This window comes from Giraffa tippelskirchi, chromosome 2 (genome assembly GCF_054371585.1).
Source record: "Giraffa tippelskirchi isolate mGirTip1 chromosome 2, T2T-mGirTip1v1.2.pri, whole genome shotgun sequence".
In the NCBI taxonomy this organism is placed as follows: domain Eukaryota; kingdom Metazoa; phylum Chordata; class Mammalia; order Artiodactyla; family Giraffidae; genus Giraffa; species Giraffa tippelskirchi.
The window spans coordinates 139,567,769-139,591,203 of NC_137276.1; the positions used below are offsets into that span (position 1 = coordinate 139,567,769).

The 23,435-nt window shown below is 45.0% G+C and overlaps 1 long non-coding RNA gene across 1 annotated transcript in view; it reads left to right on the plus strand.

Annotated features, from left to right (window-relative positions):
* The window catches only part of LOC145538589 (uncharacterized), a 169,451-nt gene that overhangs the window by 70,510 nt on the left and 75,506 nt on the right, over nt 1-23,435 (plus strand). Inside the window, exon 4 of the long non-coding RNA XR_014077064.1 lies at nt 6,699-6,899. This is a non-coding gene — a long non-coding RNA (uncharacterized LOC145538589). The remainder of the gene's footprint in view (nt 1-6,698; nt 6,900-23,435) is intronic.

Here is a 23,435-nt window from a genome sequence, read left to right on the forward strand (position 1 = left end):
TTAATATCATCACACCTATACGGCAGCCAGTGATAGGCAGATCTCTAGACTTTTGATTTATTACTGTTTGGCCCCAGGTTAAGTCATTTCTCCTTCCAAGGTTGCCAAGTGCCTTAGAAACTGATTCCCCTGGAGGCCCCTGGTCCCTGTGTGGAGAAACAGGCACTGTGCAAGGAAGGAATGTGCACAGGGAGTGGGGAGGTGATGCAGGAGAGGAGCTGTGTGCGTTCAGGAGCTCCCTTGACCTTGAGATGGAGAAGGGTGCAACAGGGTGGGGCTGAAGCTCCCAGGAAGGAGAGTGTAGACCCCTAGTGGTTCTCAACCAGGGCATTTTTGTCCCCTTGGGGACACTTGCTAATGTCTGGAGATGTTTTTGGTTGGCAAAACTGAAGGGTGGGTGCTAGGCTCAAAATGAAGGCGTAAACTTAGAGTGGTCACAGGCTGGGAGGTGGTGGACCTGGGCACAGGCTCATTGTTCCCATGTGCAAATAAGCTCTCATTCCATGTCCAGCTCTAAGGCTTCCTCCCAACTCCCAACCTCACCACCCTGCCTCCAACTTAAGTCCAGTGTCACTCACCTCAGCACCGGGGACATCATGGCTTTGTTAAGGAAGGGCGTCCTGTGTGTTGTAGAATGTTTGGCAGCTTCCTTGACTTCTGTAAGTCACTTCCTCCTTCTGAGCCTCAGTTTCCTCATCTGTTAAATCCATTCTCTATCAGACAATCATCTAATGGGTACTCCACTCTGTTCTAGGAGCTGCTCTAGGCTTGAGGATACCACAGTGAAGAAGAAAATATCTCTGTCCATAGCTGGCTTGCATTCTGCTGGGGAATAAAATGATAAAAACATAATTAAATAGGAACTTAAACATTATCAGGCAGAGAGAAGTTATTCATTGCCATGAATAACAATAAGCAAGGGAAGGAACAGAAAGACATAGGAGCTGTGCGTTTATCCAGGAACTCAGGGCAGGCCAGCCTGAGAAGTGACATTTCAGCTCCCACTGAATGAAATGTGAGAGCAAGCCAAGGGAGTGTGGTAGAAGGGCATTTCAAGCAGAGGAAACAGCAAGGGCAGAGGCACTGAGGCAGGAATGTGCTTGGTGTCCTCAGACCCGTGGGGGAGAGAGTGGCAAAGACTCAGTGTTCTAAGTGTAAGAGAGAAAAACCTTTAGGAAGCATTAAGTAGAACATGTGGTTAAAGTGTCTTCTGTGGCTGAGATTCTGCTGGTGGAGGAAGGGTTGAAGTCAGTCATTCTGAGATCTGGCTGTACATTGGGGTCTCCTGGGCCACTCCACGCACAGGATCCCCCCCAAGATCAACAAAAATCAGGGCCCATGGGAGTGAAGTCATCAATATTTTATAAAAGTTCACCAGGTGAGGTGAATGTATTACCAGGTTGAGGGCCTTTGGCTTCGGTGGATTCGATAGCAAAAACAAAAATCTTTGTAGAAACGGGCTTAGGAGGAATGTAGTAGCTTCTTCCTGGGGTGAGAAAGTTGTTTCATTTGAGCCATTAGGTGGGGAGGACTTGGACATAGAGAACTGGATGTGGTAGAGGGAGGCAGGTCTCTGCTGATGAAGGAGAAGGCTGAACCCCGAGGCCTGATGTGGGGGCCCAGAGCGATGCTACAGAGCCTGGACTGGGGCAGAGCTCCTCCTGGGAAACCGGGCCTCCCAAGCCAGAGGCTGGAAGAGGTTTCTGTTAGGGCTTCCTTCAGTTTCAGAATTCCCTCTGTCTGCCGATTGCTCAGCTTCCAGTTGCCTCTTGCTTTGTCCCTGGTTCTCTTCCTGACTTCAGCCTCCTGATAGGGGGCTGGCTTTGATTCTCTGCTTCCTCTTGACCTCCTCCTTTCAACATCACAGCCTGGAGCACCCCCACCCCCCAGTAAGCATTCCAGCCTGTATCAAGATATTCTGGTTCCAGCTTCTAGGTTGGAGTCCTCAGGCTCTGTTTACAATTAGGAGGCCACTGCTATCTTCTTTGGGGCCCACTGGTTAGTAACCTTCTATGATGTACAGTTAGTGATTTTGTGCCTGCGCGCACGCACATACACATATCCCTGTTTTTCTTGATGTCATAACTATGGATGACAATTACTAGGAAGAGGTGCCACCAATCAATTCTTTTTCTCATACCCATGCCAGATCAGATTTTCATGACTGATTATGTCCTAGTAGCCAATAGTATAGCTCAGTTGGTAAAGAATCCACCTGCAATGCAGGAGACCCCCGTTTGATTCCTGGGTCAGGAAGATCTGCTGGAGAAAGCATAGACTACCCACTCCAGGATTCTTAGGCTTCCCTGGTGGCTCAGATGGTAAAGAATTTGCCTGCAATGTGGGAGACCTGGGTTCAATCCCTGGGTTGGGAAGATCCCCTGGAGTAGAGAACGACTACCCACTCCAGTATTCTTGCCTGGAGAATTCCATGGACAGAGGAGCCTGGCAGGCTATAGTCATGGGGTCACAAAGAGTCGGACATGACTGAGCAACTTTAACTTTTCAGCCAATAGTAATTACTAGGCAAGATGGAACCCTGACTTAAAGGTGCCATGCCTTGCTTCAAACAGCAGCTTGTAATGGACACATGCTAGAAGAGTGGTCTACCAGGAATGGAGAAACCTCCAGCCACAGTCTGGGGGGTGGGGCAAACCTCACTTTACAACCACAAGAAAATGGGAAATTTCTCTTGCCAACATTGAGTTTCAAGTAAGTTCATCACAAAGGACTTTAGACATAGTTCTGTAATTCACATAGGAAGCCATCACGGGGTTTTGGCAGGTAAGTGACAAGACTAGAGTTGTTCTTTAGGGAGGTTGATCTTGCAAATAGATGTAGGGTGAATGGAGGTGAAGTGGGGAGATCACACACCAGATGAAGTAGGAGCTGCACATATTTGAAGGGGCTGGAGGGTGAATGGTCCCAGACTGCTTCTCTGTTTTTGGGCAAGACAAGTGTCAGTGGGACTGAGAAAGGGGGTTGGGATTTCCAAAGGTTCTGAACCCTACCTTTTTGACACAAGTCCAACACCCACAAATATCGGGAGAAGCTTCTCTGGAGACCAAACAGGTCACCATGTAACATGCAATTAGAGTAGCAGTTTAAATGGAAAAAGAATTCATTACCATCGAATTTGCCTGGCCCATTGTTTATGCACATGGCCAAAAGTCCAGGGCAAAGCTCTGTAGCTGATAACTGGCTGTGGTTTCCCACTCTCTCTGGGAGAACATGAGTCCACGGTCAAGAGTGTTTACTAAACCATAACCAGTCAAGCCTATGGCAACAAGGGAAGAGGTCCAGGACATCTCTCACCCTCTATCATCCAACCCTGGGTCCCACACAATGAAGATGTCCAGACTTGTCCAGACATCTGTGTGCAAATTATATTCATTTATGAGATTCAATATATACTTTGACTAAACACCAATGTATCGAGTATCTTAGTGTGAAAAGGAAATATTTTTACTGCAGATACATAAAGACTCTGAAACCCAATAACACTGCATGGAATGTACTAATTATAATCAAAGCCTTTCGTAATGAAGGGAAGCAAAATGAATAAACACAAGTCAGTCCAATGTGGGAGCCTCGGGAGTAACTTCTTTGCTACTACTGATAGATACCATTGTGATGTTGAAGCCAAAAGCAGCAGATGTCTACAGAGAGAAATAAGGGACTTGGAGATGCAATGTTGATGAGCTGGCATCTCATTTTCCTGCTAAATTACATCTGGGCCTTCTCTTCCTAAACAGCTTAGGTCTTGGTTTGGCTTCAGAAAAGATAACTATCAACAAGCTGGCCACTGATAGATAGTGGGAGCCAGCTGTCACCTGACCTTAGTTTTGTGAATCTGGTTTCTTCATGTCTTCGCAAGAAAATCTTTAGTTTGATTGGGTGAAATGTGAAAATGCTTGGCTCTCAGCTGAATGCCAAAACCTACAGAAAACAATTATCACTTGGAGTAAAGTGGTGGTTGAATACAGATCTGTTGTGGACCATATCCAAACAGTGGGTCTGAACCAGAGAGTTTTGAAGATTTCCAGTGGGAAGTGGCTGAGCCTAGATCATGTGGGTGCTTGATGGAGACAGAGAGGCTCAACTTTACAGTTTTCCTATAACTAGTCTGGTCCCTGGGGTTGTACACAATGCAAAGAGCCTAACAATGCCAGTCTGCTCTCCCAGGACCAGTATTGGACCAGATACAGACAATTTAGGGCTCATTTGAAGCTCAAAAATCCTGAGCTTTGTTGCATTCTTGATTGTTATTCAGTCACTAAGTCGTGTCTGACTCTTTGTGACCCCATGGACTACAGCACGCCAGACTCTTCTGTACTCCTCTATTTCCTGGGGTTTGCTCAGATTCATGTCCATTGAGTTGGTGATGCTATCTAACCATCTCATCCTCTGCTGCCCCCTTCTCCTTTTGCCTTCAATCTTTCCCAGCATCAGAGTCTTCTCCAGTGAGTTGGCTCTTTCCATCAGGTGGCCAAAGTATTGGAGCTTCAGCTTTGTTGTAGGATGGGGTAAAATGTGGAATGTGGGGCTGTTGTGGGGCGATGGAGTTAGTTTTACAGTTAAGACCACCCTGAGCCGTGCTTGAAAATTGCCAGGCATCATTCTCTTCACTTAGCTCACAATTATTCTGCATCATATTACCAGCTAGTGCTTCCTGCTCCTTTCCACATTTATTCATGAATGAAACACTTATCATGGAAGATTCCAATGACCATATTTGTTAGAAAAAATACTAAAATCAGAAGAAGGTATGATAGTCACAGAGATGACCCCTGGATGTGCATTCCCCACCTATGGTCCTGAGATGGGACCCCCTCCCCTCCTTCCCGCCCTCCTGTGACAGAGGAATTGTACCCTCCAGAGACCCATGAGACACTGTGAGGAAGTCTGGGTGAGCTTCCCCTCTCACACTACCTGGGTTCCCCCTCTAGAGGCCTACACCTGTGGGGAGCCCGGGCCCCAGCCTGCTGTCAGCAGCTGCAGCACCTGCCTGGAGTGGAAGGGCCTGGGAGACCACCACCCACTTTGTATCCAGCTGACTCAGCCCAGCCGTCTTGCTCCTGAGGACTCACTCATTCACTGAAGGGTCACTAGGTCATGTCTGCACTTAGGGATTTCCTGCGTCGGACTAACAACTTCTTTGATTTCTCTTCCCCTCTTTCTCATGATACACTAACTGGGACAAGCCATTTGAAGCTCTGGTGGTGTTTCCCGTTCAAAGTGAGGGACTTTGTTGTCACCAATAAGGCCAGTGCCTCAGGTCCCTGGGCTCAGTATGGCTGGGGGGGGGGGCACCCAGACTGGTGCAACTTCCAGGCAGCCACACGGCATCCCCAGGGATTCCCTGTGACCCCTCAGCCTCAGCGCTCAGACACAACTATGAGTGTCGGGCAGGAACTGGGCTGTGGGAGGGCAAAGGTCTTTTCTGATTCTCACCGTGTTTGTGTTCGCTTGTCTAAACAGAAGCAGAAAGTTGCTTCTGTGCTTCACAAGTGAGACAAAGAAAACAAAAAGCCAGGATCCCAAAGGGCAGGTGGAGGGCTGGCCTTTGGGCCTGGGCTTTTGCTTTTTGGAGACTGTCGCTTCACTTCCCATCAGTTCAGTTCAGTCACTATGTCATGTCCGACTCTGCGACCCCATGGATTGTGGCACACCAGGCTTCCTTGTCCATCAACCGCACCTGGAGCTTGCTCAAACTCATGTCCATTGAGTCAGTGATGCCATCCAACCATCTCATCCTCTGTCGTCCCCTTCTCCTCCCGCCTTCAATCTTTCCCAGCATCAGGGTCTTTTCCAATGAGTCAGTTCTTCACATTAGGTGGCCAAAGTATTAGAGTTTCAGCTTCAGCATCAGTCCTTCCAATGAATATTCAGGATTGATTTCCTTTAGAATTGACATGACAGTGTGAAGTCTGCACAGGGCCCGACTGGCCCAAGCCTCTTGTCTTTTGCCACAAGATGATCAGAGCTGAGGAGGGAGGCTGTTTAAATAGTCCTCTGCCAGAGCAGCTCTCTTCACATAGGGCAGGCTGAGAGGACGGAAGAGCGAACAACTGGCTCAGCAGGAACCCCTCCCAGGGCCAGGCTGGCAGAGCCCACGGCTGGCCCCAGTCATTGCCGTCATCAGGTTCTGTCAGACCTCTGGTGCTGAAACTGGGGTGTCATGGGGGATGTCGCTCCCTGGGAGGCTGGAGAGATGGATGCCCAGCCATCCAGGAGAGGCTGGTGTTGCTGGAACTCACACAGCCTGGGGGAGGGGCTAGGCTGCGGGGTTTGAGCTGAGGCAGGTTGGTGCCTGAGCAACATGGATGAGGTGGTTTTTTGGCCTGGACGTGGTCTGTCTGATGTGTTCAATGGCCCCTCTGCAGAGCTTGTGGCAGTACTGCAGCAAGCTCCTGCCCCTCCCTGACATGCTTGTTGTTGTCACTTAGCAGACAAGCCCTGGTTACTGAGGACTGCTCACCTCCAGCCACATGCAGGCTGTGAGGGGTGCCGGCTCCCAGTCCGCCATCACTGCTCACAGGACTTCTGCTCATCCCATCCTTCACCTCCACTCTCCTCCCTGCCTCCCTTTCCCTCTCCCCCTTGTCTTCTCTCTTCACTGAATTCCACTTGTTCCTCTTCGCCCATCTTCAAATTCTTTTCCTCTTCTTTTAAATTGACCACTTGTCTCTTTCTAGACTTCAAGTTCTGGAAAACTTTTATTTATATGTCAGTCAAGAATAAGGAGTCCTGAAGACACACAGATGGCCAACAGACATGGGAAAAGATGCTCAATATCACTAACCTTCAGGGAAATGCAAATCAAAACCACAGTGAGATACAGCCTCACACCTGTCAAAATGACTATTCTCAAGAAGACCAAAAATAGCAAGTGCTGGGTAAGCTATGAAGAAAAAGGAACCTTGTTCACTTTTGGTAAGATTGTAAACTATTGTAGCTACTGTGGATGTGCTTCAAAAAATTACAAATAGAATTATATCCAGCAATATGATCCAGCAATTTTACCTCTGAGTAGTTACCTGAAGAGAACAAAAACACTACTTCAGATAGATATATGCAGCTTTGTATTCATTGCAGCATTAGTTAGAATAGCCATGGATAGATATGGAAGCAACTTAAGTGCCCATCAATAGACAAATAGACAAAGAAGATGTGATATATATATATATATATACACACACACACATAATGAAATATTACTCACCCGTATAAAATTAAATATTGCCATTTGTGACATGTGTGGACCTAGAGAATATTATGCTAAGTGAAGTAAGTTAGAGAAAGACAAAGACTATGTATTGTCACTATATGTGAAATCTAAATAAAACAAACCAAACAAAATAGAAACAGACTCATAGATACAGAGAACAAATTGGTGGTTACCAGGTTATGGGGGGTGTGAGGGGGATGGGAGAAATAGGTGAAGGGAATTGAAAGGTACAAACCTCCAGTTATATAATAAATAAGTCACTGGAATGTAATATACAGCATAAGAAATGTGGTCAATAATAACTTTATTGTAATCAATTTATATGGGGACAGATGGTTATGAGACTTACCATGGTGATGATCATTTCATAATGTATGCAGATGTCAAATAATTAGGTAGTACACCTGAAGCCAAAGTAATACTGGAAGTCAGCTATATTTCAAACAAAAGAAGAAGCACTTGGGAAAGGCAAGCGAACGATATTACAGAGATCCCTAGCTTCACCTTAACAATTTTTTAAAGCCTTAATACTGAAAAATTTCATATAGATTCAAAAGTAGAAAGAATAGTAAGATGCTCCCCATGTACTCATCACTCAGCCACAACAATTGTCAGCTCATGGCCAACACTGTTGGTCTCCATTCCTGCCCCCACCCAGAGATTTGACTGAAACAAATCTTACACATCACATTATTTCAGAGGTTTCAAAGTTGACTTTTGTTGGTGGCTAAAAATTATCTTTCACTTTTCAGAGGTCCAGAAACCTAGATGAAAAAATAAAAATGAAAACTTTAGTTAAAATTATTACTATGGTTAAGATAAATTATATAAACTTGCTATACCACCTGATTACCAACCCCACCCCACCCCCAGCATACATCAAAAAACATTTAAAAAGAATAAGGAAGTCTAGGTCCTAGGAGCAGATCTGCCATTTAGCCACCCGTGTCACTTTGGATAAGCTAGAGGCCTCCAGTCTGTCACATGGCCTATATGTTTATTTAAGTTTTAAGATATGTAATAATGTGGTTCAAAAACTTAAAGTGAAAGTTACTCAGTCGTGTCTGACTCTTTGCGACTGCATGGACTATACAGTCCGTGGAATTCTCCAGGCCAGAATACTGGAGTGAGTAGCCTTTCCCTTCTCCAGGGGATCTTTCCAACCTAGGGATCAAACCCAAGTCTCCCGCATTGCAGGCGGACTCTTTACCAACTGAGCCACCAGGGAAGCCAAGAATACTGGAGTGGGTAGCCTGTCCCTTCTCCAGCAGATCTTCCTGACCCAGGAATCCAATGGGAGTCTCTTGCATTGCAGGTGGATTTCAAAACCTTAAACTTTACAGCAAAAATTCTGTCTCATTTCTAGCTGTATGGTTCCCTCTCTATAAGCAAACAAGGTCATAGTGTTACCTCCCAGAAAAATAAGCAAATGCACACACACACACACACACACACACAGATTAGTATTCTTTCCTCATTTTCATACAGACATGTATTCATAGAAGCACACCATGGGCACAGTTCAGTGCCTTGCCTTCTTCACTGAGCCTATTTCAGGGACCTTTCCGTATCAGCACATGTACGGCTGCCTCATCTTTTCTTCCTGGTGCTTAGTTCCACTGAACAGCTGGCTCTCTGGTGGTGGACACCGAGGCTGTTTCCAACCTCTTCTGTGTGGCATGTTGCAATGGACAAACTTGCTTGTACATCTGTGTGTAAGCAGATCTGTGATATAAAGTCCATGAAGTGGTCAGATAGAGAAAATAGACAAACACATCCTAGTTAGATGTGTGACCTCAGAGAAGGAACTTGATATTTCTGAGGCTCATTTCTTTTTTAAATTTGTAAAACAGGAGGGTTAGGCTCTGTGACCTGCAGGTCCTTTCCACCTCGGGAGTTCTTGGGATTCAGAACCTTTCACCTGGGAGGAGTTTGACAAGGAAGACTGTTTGGCCCTCGTGATCTGCCCACAGACACGGTGTCCCTGGGTCTAGGCCACCACAGCCAAGTGGGAGCCAAAACTTCTTCTGTGCACAGCCAGCAGAACAGAACTAGAAGAGACAAGTCCAAGGGCCAGGCCTGACCTCATGTGTCCTCCAGTGGCATCTCTCTACTGTCTTGACTTATTTAAAAGTAGCTGCTTTGGTAGGTCCTCTGGAAATCAGAGGGGACGTGGAAGTATTTCACCTCCGTTAACAGAATTGAGAGAAATGAAAGGGATAAGTATACCTGAGGTGAACAGAGTAAAGTATTAGCCAGAATATTGGGGATAGGAGGATGTTAATCAGATATTTGCGTGGCTGCGTGCATGCCAAGTTGCTTCAGTCATGTCCGACTCTTTGCAACCCCATGGACAGTACCCTGCCAGGCTCCTCTGTCAGTGGAATCTTCCGGGCAAGAATGCTGGAGTGGGTTGCCATGCCCTCCTTCTGGGGATCTTCCCTACTCAGGGATCGAACCCAGGTCTCCTGCATTCCAGGCAAATTCTTTACTGTCTGAGCCACCCGGGAAGCCCAATAAGATATTTAGCGGAAGATTATTCAACAATGCTATCAACTCACCAATGCATATTTTATTGGTACATTGACTACACTGGAGCCTGTCTGATGCTTTGCACTCACTAAATATTGAAACTGTGTGCTTGCTAGGCTAAGTCTTAGGGTGGCCACGGCCAAGGAATGGATTCTCTGCATATGGTCTGATGCTTGCTGTTAACACCAGTCAGATTTGAGAATCAGACAGTCAGATCTGAGAATTTGAGAATCAGAGGACCTGCACGATGCCCTAGGATCACTCACGTGAGCCTCTTGCTTGTGCACATACAGATGAGGCAATGGCAACTGGAAGAGGGGAAGTGTATGAGGGCCCTGGTAGCTGAAAGGGAGAGGGCCCTGGGAACAGACACAGGCACTCAATGGGGTGGTGAGTTGGGCTGGGCATTTGAACATCCCTTATGGCAGTTAGAGCAAGGCATCCAGAGGGCACTGCAACAGTCACTTCTGCATAGCCCAGCCAGCATGCACGAAGTGCCTACTGATACATAGAAAGTGGAGTGGTCGGCTGGGGAGCAGGCAGAGCTTGGAGATGCAGGCAAAATGCTTTAGGAACCTCTGATAAAAGGAGGAGGATTCACGGGAACTCCAGTCTTAGAAGGCCTATGTGTTCCTGGCAGGCTATTGAGATGCAGACTTAGGCTCAAGGGCAGGAACAAGGCAAGGCCCCAGATTCCAAGACTGAGGCACGCCAGGGGGACAGGGCAGAAGGGCAGCTGTCAGAATTGGGACCCTGGCAAGAGTGGTTTGATTTTGAACCATAGATCTTTCTATCAGCCTGTCAAGATTCATGATGAGCTCCAGAGGCTTGGAGAAGTACGCTTGAAAATGGGAACACTCCAGTCCAGAGTGGGGAGAAGGGAATAGGAGCCAAGTGCTTCTGATTACTTGCTAAACAAATTCCCCTCAAAGCCTTCTCTCCTCCTTCTGCAGACCCACCACTGCCCTTGTTCAGATTTCCATGTCTGTCTTAAGACTAAGGCAATAGCTTAACTGGCATCACCTTCCCCATCATTTCCTCCCTCGTCTCTCTTCTGCCTAAAACACTCAATAGCTCCTTGCGCCCCACCCTCAAGTGGCATATGAGGCCTTACTAATGGTCTCTTCCTCCTTTGCAGCCTCACTGTGGGCACATTTATGCTCCAGGAATGCTAAACACACCATTTCTAGCTTCTGAACTTGTGCTCACATCCTTACCTTTGCTTGAACTCCCCTTTATGTCTTATTTACCTGTGTGACTCATTTTCAAGACTCAGTTTGGCTTTGCCTCCTTCAGAAAGCTTCCATCTTGCTCAAGAATGGTCTGGGCCCATAATCCCTCTATCTATCTTAAGGGTTCTCAACTTTGTCTGAGTGTCCAAATAGAGATTTAAAAAAAAAAAACACAACTACTTTTGTCCCCACTCTAGACCTTTTAAATTTGTAGGTCTCTTCTATGTAGGCTGGTACTTTTAGCTGAGGTCGTAATGTCTGCATCTTATTTCCCGGTGGTTCAGAAAAAGGTATGTACGTGTGTCATATTTATATCATGTATCTACCTACCTATCATCTATCTTCATTTCTCACTTATCTAGCTATCTATCTAAATGTTAATATGTATATAATGTTTATTGTACTTTTTGGTTGTTTGAAAATTTTCTAAAGTTATTCTACCTTTTGGGTGTTGGAAAATTTTCAAAATAAGAATTTGAGAAAGATTATTAGTTCCATCCATTTTGTTGGGCCATCTGTCTTCTTACAAGCTCCTGAATGGTGCTGCTGCCCAGAGCTGGTGAGGACCACAGCATACATCACTTACCACACTATTTAACAGTCTCTTTGATGTTTGTTATTTGACCTCTCTAGAAGACAGCCAGATCTTTGAGTTTCTGTCTTTCAGACTTTGGCATCTCCCTGTCCTCCAGCCTTAGCAAATACCTGGTATGTACTGGGTATTTAGTATGTATTAGTAGAGTATAACTGAAAGGAAGTTATATCCAAGGCAGATAGTGATTATAGTATTTATTATTCATTCATTCAATGATCTTTTCATCATTTACTAAGTACCTACCATGTAATGCATGTCTGAGCCACAATGGGTCATAAAATGATCTCAGCACTATTGACATTTTGACTAGATAATCCTTTGTTGCTGGGGGAGCTGTTCTGTGTATTGTAGGATATTTGGAAGCATCCTTGACCTTTACCCACTAGATGCCAGTAGCACCCCACCCCCTGCCAAGCAATGAGGATCAAAAATGTCTCTAGCCATTGCCAAATGCCCCCTGGGTGGGGAGGCAAAATGATCTCCAGTTGAGAAGCACTGATCTTTAAGACAGATAGCCTTTAAGAAACTTGAAGTGTAATGAAGAAAAAGCATGTAATGAAAGACAAAGTGTATGTGGGGTTGTGATATATCATAGAGTGCTATGGAGCTCAGGAGGAGGAAAAAAATTAACTCTATTTGGGGAAACACTATTTGAAAGAACTGTATCTGGATTTTAATGGCCTTACAGATGGGAAGCTCTTTCAGGATAATTTCCTTTCTTAAGCTTCTGCCACCTTACCTGTTTACAGTCTGTGGCCACCCAAGTCACTTTCTGGTCCTCATTACAGTCCTGCAAGGTCAACAGAGTACCTATTAACTCTATTTTATAGATAAAGAAACTGAATTTAAGCTAGTTTGGATAATTTGAGAGGCAATAAAGTAATCTGCAGCACAGACCCTATAACCAGCCTGCCTGGGTTTGAATCTTAGTGCTACCGCTTTCCATCCGTGAGCTCTGGGCTAGTCTCTTCATGCCTCAGTGTCCTCATGTGGAAAATGGAAATCATAAAAGCTCCCATCTCACAGGATTGTTGTGAGACACTGACAAGTGTCAAATGCTTAGAATGGTGCTTTAACTATTGGGAATACTATAGAAGTGTTTGCTACAACTATTGTCATTATCAAGGCCATGCAGCAAGTCAATGACCAGTATGAAATAATAATTTGGATCTTCAGTCTCTTGGTCTCATGTTTTCTCCATCTCAACATCTTGTGATTTGAAGAAGAGAATCACTGATGGCTCAACCAGCACTGCTGGAAAAAACAGACCCCTTGACCACCATCCTCCATTTAAACTTTACTGTCCAATAGAAGTATCAGGCAAGCCACATACATAACAGTAGATTTCCTAGTAGCCACTTTAAAAAAAAACAAAAAGCAAAAAGAAACAGGTGGAATTAATTTTGATAATCTATTTTATTTACCACAATATGGCCAAAGTACGGCTTCCCAGGTGGTACAGTGATAAAGAATCTGCCTGCCAATGCAGGAGACCCAAGAGAAGTGGGTTCAGTCCCTGGGTCGGGAAGATCACCTGGAAAAAGAAATGGCAACCCACTCCAGTATTCTTGGCTGGAGAATCCCATGGATAGAGGAACCTGGCAGGTCACAGCCTATGGGTTGCAAAGAGTCGGACACGACCGAGTGACTAAGCACAGTGCACGTGCCTATCTATCACCAGCACGTCCAAAGTATTAGCATTTCAATATGTAATTAGCAAAATTGTTAATGAGACATTTACACTTTTTTTATACTAAGCCTTGAAAGTCCAGGGGGTACTCATACAGCACGTCCACCATGGACTAGCCACATTTCAAGTGCTGCATAGCTGCATGTGACTTGTGGCTGCCATACAAGACAGGACAGGTATTCTAAACACAGCAAAGTGCACTGTTTTTGGTGGCTAGACTGTCATATTATTACAGACTGTGTCCTGGAGATGACAAATCAAAATGAACAAGTGAGAATTTTCCCGAGTTTTATTTGTACGACACAGAAACTTCTCCTTGCTTGGTTCTCTCCTGATATATAATTGGCTCCTGATCAGCCAATTATACATATTTGAAACTCTGCACTCAGTGATTAACCTTTCATTCTTGATTAAACTTGAGTACAGCTTTCAATAAATCATGCCTGGACAACACCAGACGCTACCCTTCAAGCAGCTCATGAGTGCATACAACCTTAGAAGCCCCAAGCTCCCAGCCAGACGAAGCCCCTCTGTGATCAAGCTGCCTTGCTGTTTCCTTCCATGGTAAACCCAGGATCGCTCGCCCTGACTCTCCTGGAGGTGGCCTCATGTCACCTGCTGGTACCTCTTGAGCAAAATGCCATCACCCTTCCTCTGCTGTCCCTGGACGGAATGGAACGGAGGCTGAGAACAGTGCCCTGACCTGTCTGACACCAGGCAGCAATTTGTTACTACCGATGGAACACAAGCTGTCAGACCCCTGGGTGGCCTCTTTCAAAGGTTTGGCAGTGCAAACATCGCCCAATCTCAGCATTTTTATAAGAGCGGTGTCTGGGATGATAATAACTACATTCTCACCATGCTTATTGCTTTGCTCATGGATTTAATAGTCTCAGCAGCCCTCTGTGGCTGTTACTCTTATTAGCTCCACTTTACAGATGAGGAAACTAACAGAGAGAGTTAACATGGCTTTCCTGAAGTCACAGAGTTAAGAGGCAGAGTCAAATCCAGACAGAACCCAAGCTTTTCACCATACCTCAGTGTCCCTTTTGCTGGGGCTGGCTCACCAGCATCTTCTTGGAAGATGGAGGATTCCAGTCTGTCTTCAGTACCTGGAAGGCAGCATGACACTTACCAGGTGCTCAGTGAATACCCATTGACTGGCTGGCTCTCACCTCTCACCTGTTTGCTGCTGGTAATGTCCATCCTTAGCTTGTAACCACATGGAGGCAGATGGTTGCTTCACTTGATGCTTTTTGCCCTTCATTTGAAGTGACTCTGAGTTCATGCCTTGCCTCCTGGGTTGTGCTTGACTTTTGTCTGTGGCCTCTCTGTAACTCAGGCTTGTGTGTGCATGCTAAGTCTCTTTAGTCGTGTCTGACTTTTTGTAACCCTATGGACAGTTGCCTGCCAGGCTCCTCTGTCCGTGGGATTCTCCAGGCAAGAATATTGGAGTGGATTGCCATGCTCTCCTCCAGGGGATCTTCCCAACCCAGGGATCGAACCCACACCTCTTATGTTGCCTGTGTTGGCAGGCAGGTTCTTTACCACTAGTGCCACTCAGGTTAAAACAGACATAATCTTGGCATGAGCACCAACGAGTCCCATTTTCCCATTTGCTGAATGAAGAGACTGGGCCGGATGATCTCAAAGGAGTATCCAGCAGCCCAGCCCATCACAGGTTGGGACTGAGGATGGAGGAGCTGGGAGTGGGGATAGGGTAGAGGTCGATGGGCCAGGATTTCTGCAAGCAAAAGAATGTGTCCTGAGACAGGCTTCACAGTTGGCTGCAGGGAGCAGAGCCTCCACCAGCTCCCCATCCATAGGCCTTCAAAACCCAGCCTGCACATAGCAGGTTCCCATTTTCCTCCCTTTTCCTAGCCCAGGACCTGACTCAGGACTGCCTGACTCCAGGCTTCAGTTTGTTTCCACACCGGATGATGGCTGTGGTTTGGGCCTGAGGAAATAACCCTGGGCCTCCCTCTCTGCTCACCCACACACACCTCTAAATAACTGAATCTGAATAACTCCTGGTTTTTCTGCATCTGAATCTGAGAGATTGAGACCAGCAAGGGCTTCCTTAAATGGGAGAGTGTCAGAGGGGCAGGCTTGGGAGGGCCCTGAGGACAGCAGGAGGTCAACTTGCCGTCTGGGAACCTGCAGCCTGGTTCCATTGCTCTCCCTGTGCAGGCTCAGGTCCCCACCCTAGAAGGTACACAGACCCTTACAGACCAGGTCTGGGACTTTCATGCTCACGTATCCTGCTCCTGGTGGGAATAGGGGGCCTGGGAGAATAGGGGATCTGGGAGACATACCTTGAACTTTGTGGGGAGAAGCTGGAGAGCAGGGCTGTGAGTGGGAGTGGAACACAGGGACAGCTAAACTAGGACTCAGGTTTTCCCCTTGACTTTGATACCATTTGATGCTCAAATGGGGAAATTTCCACGGTACCACAAGGCAATGTTTGACTGATTTCCTCTCTCTCTCTCTCAGTCACACACATGCACACCCCACCCTACACCTCAAATCTGAGGCCCTCAGAAATATTATTCAGTCTTAAAAAAGAAGGAAAGTCTGCTTTCTGTGATGACATGGGTAGATCTTGAGGACATGATGCTAAGTGAGTTAATTCAGACAGAGAAAGACAAATCCTGCATGGTATCACTTATACGTAAAATCTAAGAAAAATTATGCAGAGAGAAAATAAAGTCAAACTCACAAAAATAGAGAGTAAAAAAGTGGTTGCCTGGGGCTGGAGGAATTAGGCAGAGGTTGGTAAAAGGGTACAAACTTCCAACTATAAGTGAATCTGAGCAGGACACTCCTGGGTTCAAAAGCCCCTCTCTGTCCCCTGTTTCTTATTTGTAGGGAAAAAGGTGTTAGTCTCCTTGGCCTTTCCTGAGTTCCAAGGAGCAGGCTCAGGCAGTTAATACAACAATATAGTCACAGGATGGCTAGTGATCCCTGAAGGGGTACAGATAATAATCTGATGCATGGTCCGTGAGTTGTTCTGTAGAAAGTAAGACTCCCACCAAGGGGAGGATGGTGACTCCATGCTGATACCAACAATTCCGACTCCTGACTGGTTGGTACCAGGTGAGATTCCAGAAACATCATCCTGTTTCCTTACCACAAACTGATTAGTAGAAGGTCACACACCCTACAGCCCTCATCTCAAATTTTGCCTATAAAAATGCTTCCCCAAAAACCATTGGGAAGTTCAGGTCTTTTGAGCAAGGGCCATGCATTCTTGTCATGTCCGACCCTTTGTGACCCCATGGACTGCAGCACGCCAGACTTCCCTGTCCTTCACCATCTCCCGGAAGTTGCTCAAACTCATGTCCGTCGAGTCAGTGATGCCATCCAACCATCTTATCCTCTGTCGTCCCCTTCTCCTGCCCTCAATTTTTCCCAGCATAATTCTCCTTGCCTGACTCAGTTCTGACTGCTCAGCTTGTTTGGCCTCACTGTCGGTCCAGCACATGAACTTGGATTCACCAACATAAGATGAATACGATCTGAGGATCTAATGTCAAACATGATGACTATAGTTGATTTCACTGTGCTGTATAATCAAAATTTGTTATGAGAGCAGAATTTAGATGTTCTAACCCCCAAAATGAATAAATATGTGATGAATGGTGATGGATATGTTACATAACTGGATGAAGGGAATCGTTTCACAATGTATATGTACATTGAATTACCACAATGTACACTTTAAATATCTCACTTTTTTTTTTTCAATTATACCTCAATAAGCTGAGAAAAAAAGGGCATGAGGGCAAACTTCTCAGAGGATTTAATGTCATACTTTCAAAATTGATTAAACAAAGCCACCTGGAAACTCTCTTTCTCCCAGAGGCTGTTATTCTTTAACTCCCGCAAAAGTAAGGGTTTGTGGTGCTAAATGCAGAATGACATTTAGCCAACTGAGTAGCACCAGCCGTGAGGGTCAAAGGCTTTCTTGGAAAAGCCAGTGTTTACCCCAACCATTAGCAGACTGGATGTGGTTTGTGGAACCTTTGGAGTTCTAAATTGTTGAGGGCTCTTCATGCCTTCCAGGGACAGTCTGGTCAATCAGGATACAGACTTCAGACATGTCCCTCCCTCACCACCGCCTAACAGCTCAATCTTCCAAAGATCCTCAGTGCTTTCATTCTCTGCCCACAAAGACATCAAAAATTAGGAGACTCAGATACATCCTGGATGCAGGAGACACAACACACATCACTTAGTTTGTGGAAGTGGCAAGCTGGAGATAGAGCCGCCATGAGGACCATCCACCATGGATGGGGAAGCCAGGGCTGGGCTTCTGGAGAAAGCAAACAGGAGTCAAGTCTGGAGCTGACAGTCAAGTGTGTGGATGTGGTCAGCATCCCAGGAGGGTCAGGCAGGACACACCTGCAGCCCCCGAAAGAAGACATTCATGGAAAGCCTTGTGTTTTGTGATGGGAGTTTGAACTTCATCCCACAGGCAGCAAAACAGCAGGAGAGGGTTTTAACTAAGGCAGTAATGTGGACAAGTGTTAGTAATAGCTAATATTTCTTGAATGAATGTTTTTTATGTGCCAGGCATTGTCTTAAGTACTTTGCATGTGATGAAGTCACTTAATCCTTAAAACAGCCCTATAGGATACCTACTAATATTATCCCCAATTCCAGCTGAGGAAGTTGAGGCATGGAGTGCCCCCACAGTCACAAATCTCCTAAATATGGAGCTGCGATTGGAACCTAGGAAGTTTGGTTCCTGAGCCTCTTTGCCACTCTGCTATTACTTACAATTTTATGGGCTTCCCTGTTGGCTCAGCTGGTAAAGAATCCACCTGCAATATGGGAGACCTGGGTTCAAGCCGTGGGTTGGGAAGATCCCATGGAGAAGGGAAAGGCAACCTACTCCAGTATTCTGGCCTGGAGAATTCCATGGACTATTTAGTCTATGGGGTTGCAAAGAGTCAGACATGACTGAGTGTACAGCCATCTCTTTTCAAAATCACTTCCAAGTGATTCAGAATAAAACTGCACATATGGAGAGTAAGCAATTAAAAATAACATTCGAAATGAAAGAGAGAGCAGCAACATGAAAAGCAAGGAGAAGTTGATAGCAAGAATCCAGGAGGGATAGTCATATATCTTGAGGCCTAGCCTCTTATTTGATCTTTCTGACAAGAAAAGTACAAAATATGTCAGGAATCAACAACCCTCTTACTCCTTGCTGGGTGAGGGGGGAACGTACATATTCATCTGGAGAGATTTTGCTTCCCTGTATGGAATTCTAGAAGGAAATTTGCGGTCTAATCACTGATATTGTTTGATATAAAGTATCAAGTTTAATAGTTTCTAGGATGACTGTAACAGATTACTGCACATTTATGGCTTAAAACAACAGAAATTTATTTTCTCACAATTTTGGAGTCTAGAGTCCAAAATCAAAGTGGCAGCCGGATTGGTTCCTCCTGGAGGGCTTGAGGGAGAATCCAAGCCTCTCTCCTATCTTCTGGTGGCTGCAAGCAGCCCTTGGAGTTCCGTGGCTTGGAGACACATCACTCAGATCACTACTTCCATCTCCACGTGGCCTTCGTCCTGTGTGTCTCTGATCCCTGGGTCTTTGCATGGTCTTCCCCTCTGTGTCTCAAAACTGCCTCTCCTTCCTTTTGTAAGGACACCAGTCATTGGATTTAGGGCCCACCCTTAATCCAGGCTGATCTCATCTTGAGATCTTTAACTCAATTGCATTTGCAAAGAAGTTATTTCCAAGTAAGGTCATATTCATATAGATACCAGGGCTTCGACTTGCACGTAGCATTTGGTAGGGGGCCACTATTCAGTTCACTACACAAAGCATTCAACAGCAATTCTGACAACTAATTAGAAGTATTTTAATGGCTGTCTCTCACAGTGATAAAAGGATAGTGTTTTGATTGCAATTCAGCCCACTTGAGGTAGGTAGCTTCATTTAATGGGGCCACCAAGGGGCTTTTGTGTCCTCCTGAAAGTGTTCCTGAATAGAATGTCTTGTGAGCCCTGTGTCTCTGGTGGAGAGAACTTCACGGTAGGTGAACTCAGGTGATAAACAGGGCTCTCAGTAGGAAGCAGAGTGTTTGGCCAAGTCCTATTCAGAGGCCAGCTGATCAGTAAAGAAGTTCCTAGGTAGGTGTGCACATGAGAATCATCAGGGAAAGTTTTCAAAATACATGCATCACAGTTGCACCCAAAGCAAATGAAGCAGAATCTCTGACCTCTGTTGTATTTTCTCTTGTATGGACTTTTTAATGGGAATTGCCATTTGGGATGGAGAGGTTGGGACAAACCGTTCCAGGCTCTTGCTGGTTTCTTTCTAGTTTAATAACACAGAGAACGGGAGACAGCACTTGTGTGCTAGGTGCTTTACATCATTTGTTGTGTTAAAACACACAAAGCATACAATTCACCATTTTATAGTGAATATAGTGAATTCAGTAGCATTTAAGACATTCATAGTCTGTGTGGTCATCACCACCATCTATCTCTGGAACATTTCCATCAGCACGAAAGGCACCCAGTACTCATTAGGGTGTTACTGCCCATCCTTCCTTACTCCCATACCTTGGCAACCACTGGTCTGCTTCCAGTCTCTGGATTTACCTATCCTGGTCACCATATATAAATGGGAATCTGTCAATATGCCTGACTTCTTCATTTACCATGTTTTCATCCCTGTTGTAGCGTGTATAAATATTTCCTCCCTTTCTATGGCTGAGTAATATTAGATTGTAATGGATAACTATATTGTTTTTAATCCACTTATCAGTTAATGGACATTTGGATTCTTTGCACCTACTGGCTACTGTAAATAATGTCATTATGAAGATTCGTTTACAAGTTTTTGTTTGAACTCTTTTTTTTCTCATTCTTTTTATATACTTTTAAAAGTAGATTTATTAATGTCTTATTTTAAAGATGAAGAAACTAGGTGATGGAAATCATACTTGGAAGTCATCAAGCTAGTAAATTACAGAGCTGGAATACAATTGCTGGTTTCTGTCTCCAGATCAGATTCTTGGCTCTTTTTCCCATATTGTGAGCTGTTTCTAAGAAGTCAAACCTAACTTGTCCCCTACTGTCACCTTTGAGTTATACTTTCTTACTTTCTATTCTCAGCTTTGGATACTCCTTTCAGGCAACCAGGACATGTTATGTCTGACATGAGTTTGTTCTTTCTTGATGTCCTTGCCTCAGAAGAGCAGCCAGGACTTGAGTTTATCAAAGGAAGCAATTTGAGTAAAAAGCTCCGTGAATACTTTATTATACAAGATGACCCCAAGTATAGTTATTTTTTTCAAATGTGTAAATAAACACCTTGAATCGACATTGATAAATAGTTCCTCCCTCATCATGATAAACGAAACTTACCCTCCTAGAATCAACTCTTAATTATGCTTATTGGAGATGATGTAGGATTTATTATCAGTTTCATAATCAGTTGAAGAGTAATGACAGAAGAAGACACTGGAGTTACTGGCATCTTGAGACTTGAGGAAAATGATGGTGAATGATAAAAGGGGAAGAGAATGTGAAGCCTCTCAAGAGAGAGCCAATGAAATAGGGTTTTTGAGATGCCGAGTAGTTACTGAAGCAAAGGGAGAAAACAGCGTCCCTGCTGAGGGTGATGAGGGTCAGCAAGGTCGGGGGCCAAGGCCATAGTAATCTGTGATGCTTTGGGCTTGAACAGTGAAAGCCAAAGCTTGGGTTTTGGTGTTCTGCCAGGAGAAAAATTCCCAGGTGGACTGGGAAGAAGTTGTGCTTGGATTCCTGCCAGAGAAGCACCAACACTCTCAAGGGCCAGTTAGCCATCTGGGGCTTGAGAAAGGTGGGCCTGAATAAGCCAGACTTGGCTATCATGCTTTGCCAAGCATTTTGTCCAGTTTATCCACTGCTTCAGAAAAAGTCATCCTAAACAATGCTTTAAAACAAAAACATTTATGATTTCTCATAGTTTCTGTGAGTCAGGAACTGGAGGACAACTCAGCCAGATGCTTCTGGCTCAGGGTCTCTCATGCAGTTATGGTAAGTCAGTTCTAGCTGGAGCTGGAATCAGGAGCAGCTGGGGGCTGGTCTCTTTAGGTGGTGTCATGGCTTTTCTGCAGGTTCTCTCCATAGGGAAGAGTGTGGGCTTCCCCACAGCATAGCAGCCTTGGGCTTCTTATATGGCTGCTCAGTGTCCGAAGATGAGTATTTCATGACAGAGAGAACTGGTGGAAGTTGCACTGCTTTTTATGACCTAGCCTCAGAGGGTCACAAAGCATCATGTTCACCATATTCTGTTTTTACTTGAGGCAATCAGAAGCCCTGCTCATGTTCAAGCAGAGAGCACCTAGACGCCATCTTTTGGTGGGCAAGTGGCAAGGTTCTAGAAGAGTATGTGGGACTCAAAAGATTATTGCAGCCATGTTTGGAAAATGCAATCTGTTACAGTAACTAACAGATCATTTTTGGTAACTTGTACATTTCATTACTCTCTCTTACTTCTTCAAGATTGTGTACATAATAAGAATGATGGTAGGAAACCTCAACGTGACAAGAGGTCAGGAGACCCAAATGCAGACCCTGATCATGAGGCTATAGAATCAGAATGTTCATTCTTTAAAAAAAAAAAAAAGCTATATATTTTAGAGCAGTTTTAGATTCACAACAAAATTGGGCAGAAAATACAGAATTCTCATAGGCCCCCTTGCCCCCTCACATGTATAAATATGCATACATATATACATATGCATGCAAACTAAGTTGCTTCAGTCGTGTCCAGCTCTTTGTGACCATATGGACTGCAGCCTGTCAGCCTCCTCTGTCATGGAATTCTCCAGGCAAGAATACTGGAGTGGGTTGCCATTTCCTTCTCCAGGGGATCTTCCTGATCCAGAGATTGAACCCATGTGTCTTATGTCTCCTGTATTGGCAGGTGGGTTCTTTACCACTAGCACCATCTGGGAAGCCTCCCTTCATCAATATATCCCACCTGAGTGGTACATTCGTTATGGTCAATGAGTCTATATTAACCTATTATTATCACCCAAAGTCCATAATTTACATTAGAGTTCACTCTTGGTGTCATACATTCTATGCCTTTGAGCAAATGTATAATGATATATATCTACCATTATGGAATCATACAAAATATTAATAGTTTCACTGCCCTAAAAATGGCTCATTTTCTCCTTCTCATCTGAAGGCTCATTTTTCTCCCTCCTGATCATCCATGAGATAAATACTGTATGTGGGTCTCTGGGATCATCATCACCCTTGTTGGTTTTTGCCTCTCCTTTCCTCAGCCATCAGTGAGCCCAATATTTTCCATAGCAGTGGCACCATGCATGCCTACCCATGGGTGGGAAAGAGAGAGAATGCAGGGATTAGCAGCTTTTCCTTCTCAAGCAGCCATCTCTCTAAGAGCTCATGGAGGAAGGCGAGACAAGGACATGCTCTGTGCATCTCCCATTTCCCATCAGAACCATCTTAGTCACCGGTGGCTTCTCAATCACAAGGAACCTGCCAGGCATAAAGACCAGAGTGGGCCACGAATGTCTCATTATGGGGGACCAGACAGCAGAGCTACAGAATTCCAGTCTGGAAGTCAGAGTTTGGCAGCCATCCTTCTCAGATTTTCCAGAACAGTTCCAATTTCATGCTACATAATTATTTTTAATAAAGATGGCTCATTACATAAGTAACCAAATGTGATTTAATTTTTATGCTATTAATAGGACTTTTCATTTAAATAAATCCACTAATCAGAAAAACAAAAGCCTTTCCCAGTGCCAAGGGTCTGCATTAGGCTTTGGAAATACATTCCCCTTGTTTGTGGATCATCTTGACTAGAAAAGTGTCAAAGAGGAAGTCGGCTGGGCTCTGATCAGAGAGTTAGGAAACTGGAATCACATGCCTACCCTGACTAAATGAGGGCCATCGTGTGTGAGTGTACAGATTGTGCACTGTACAAGGTTATCACATATAAGGATTCTCTACTCATGAAGAGGAAAAGTTAAAATTAACATAACCTCCTGCTCGTTCTGGCTCTGCAACTCAGCTTGCTCCTTGCAAAGTATGGATCACACAGGTCATATAGTCTCAGAAAGTGGGAACTTACAACACTAGGAACTGGAGTTTATCTCACTCACC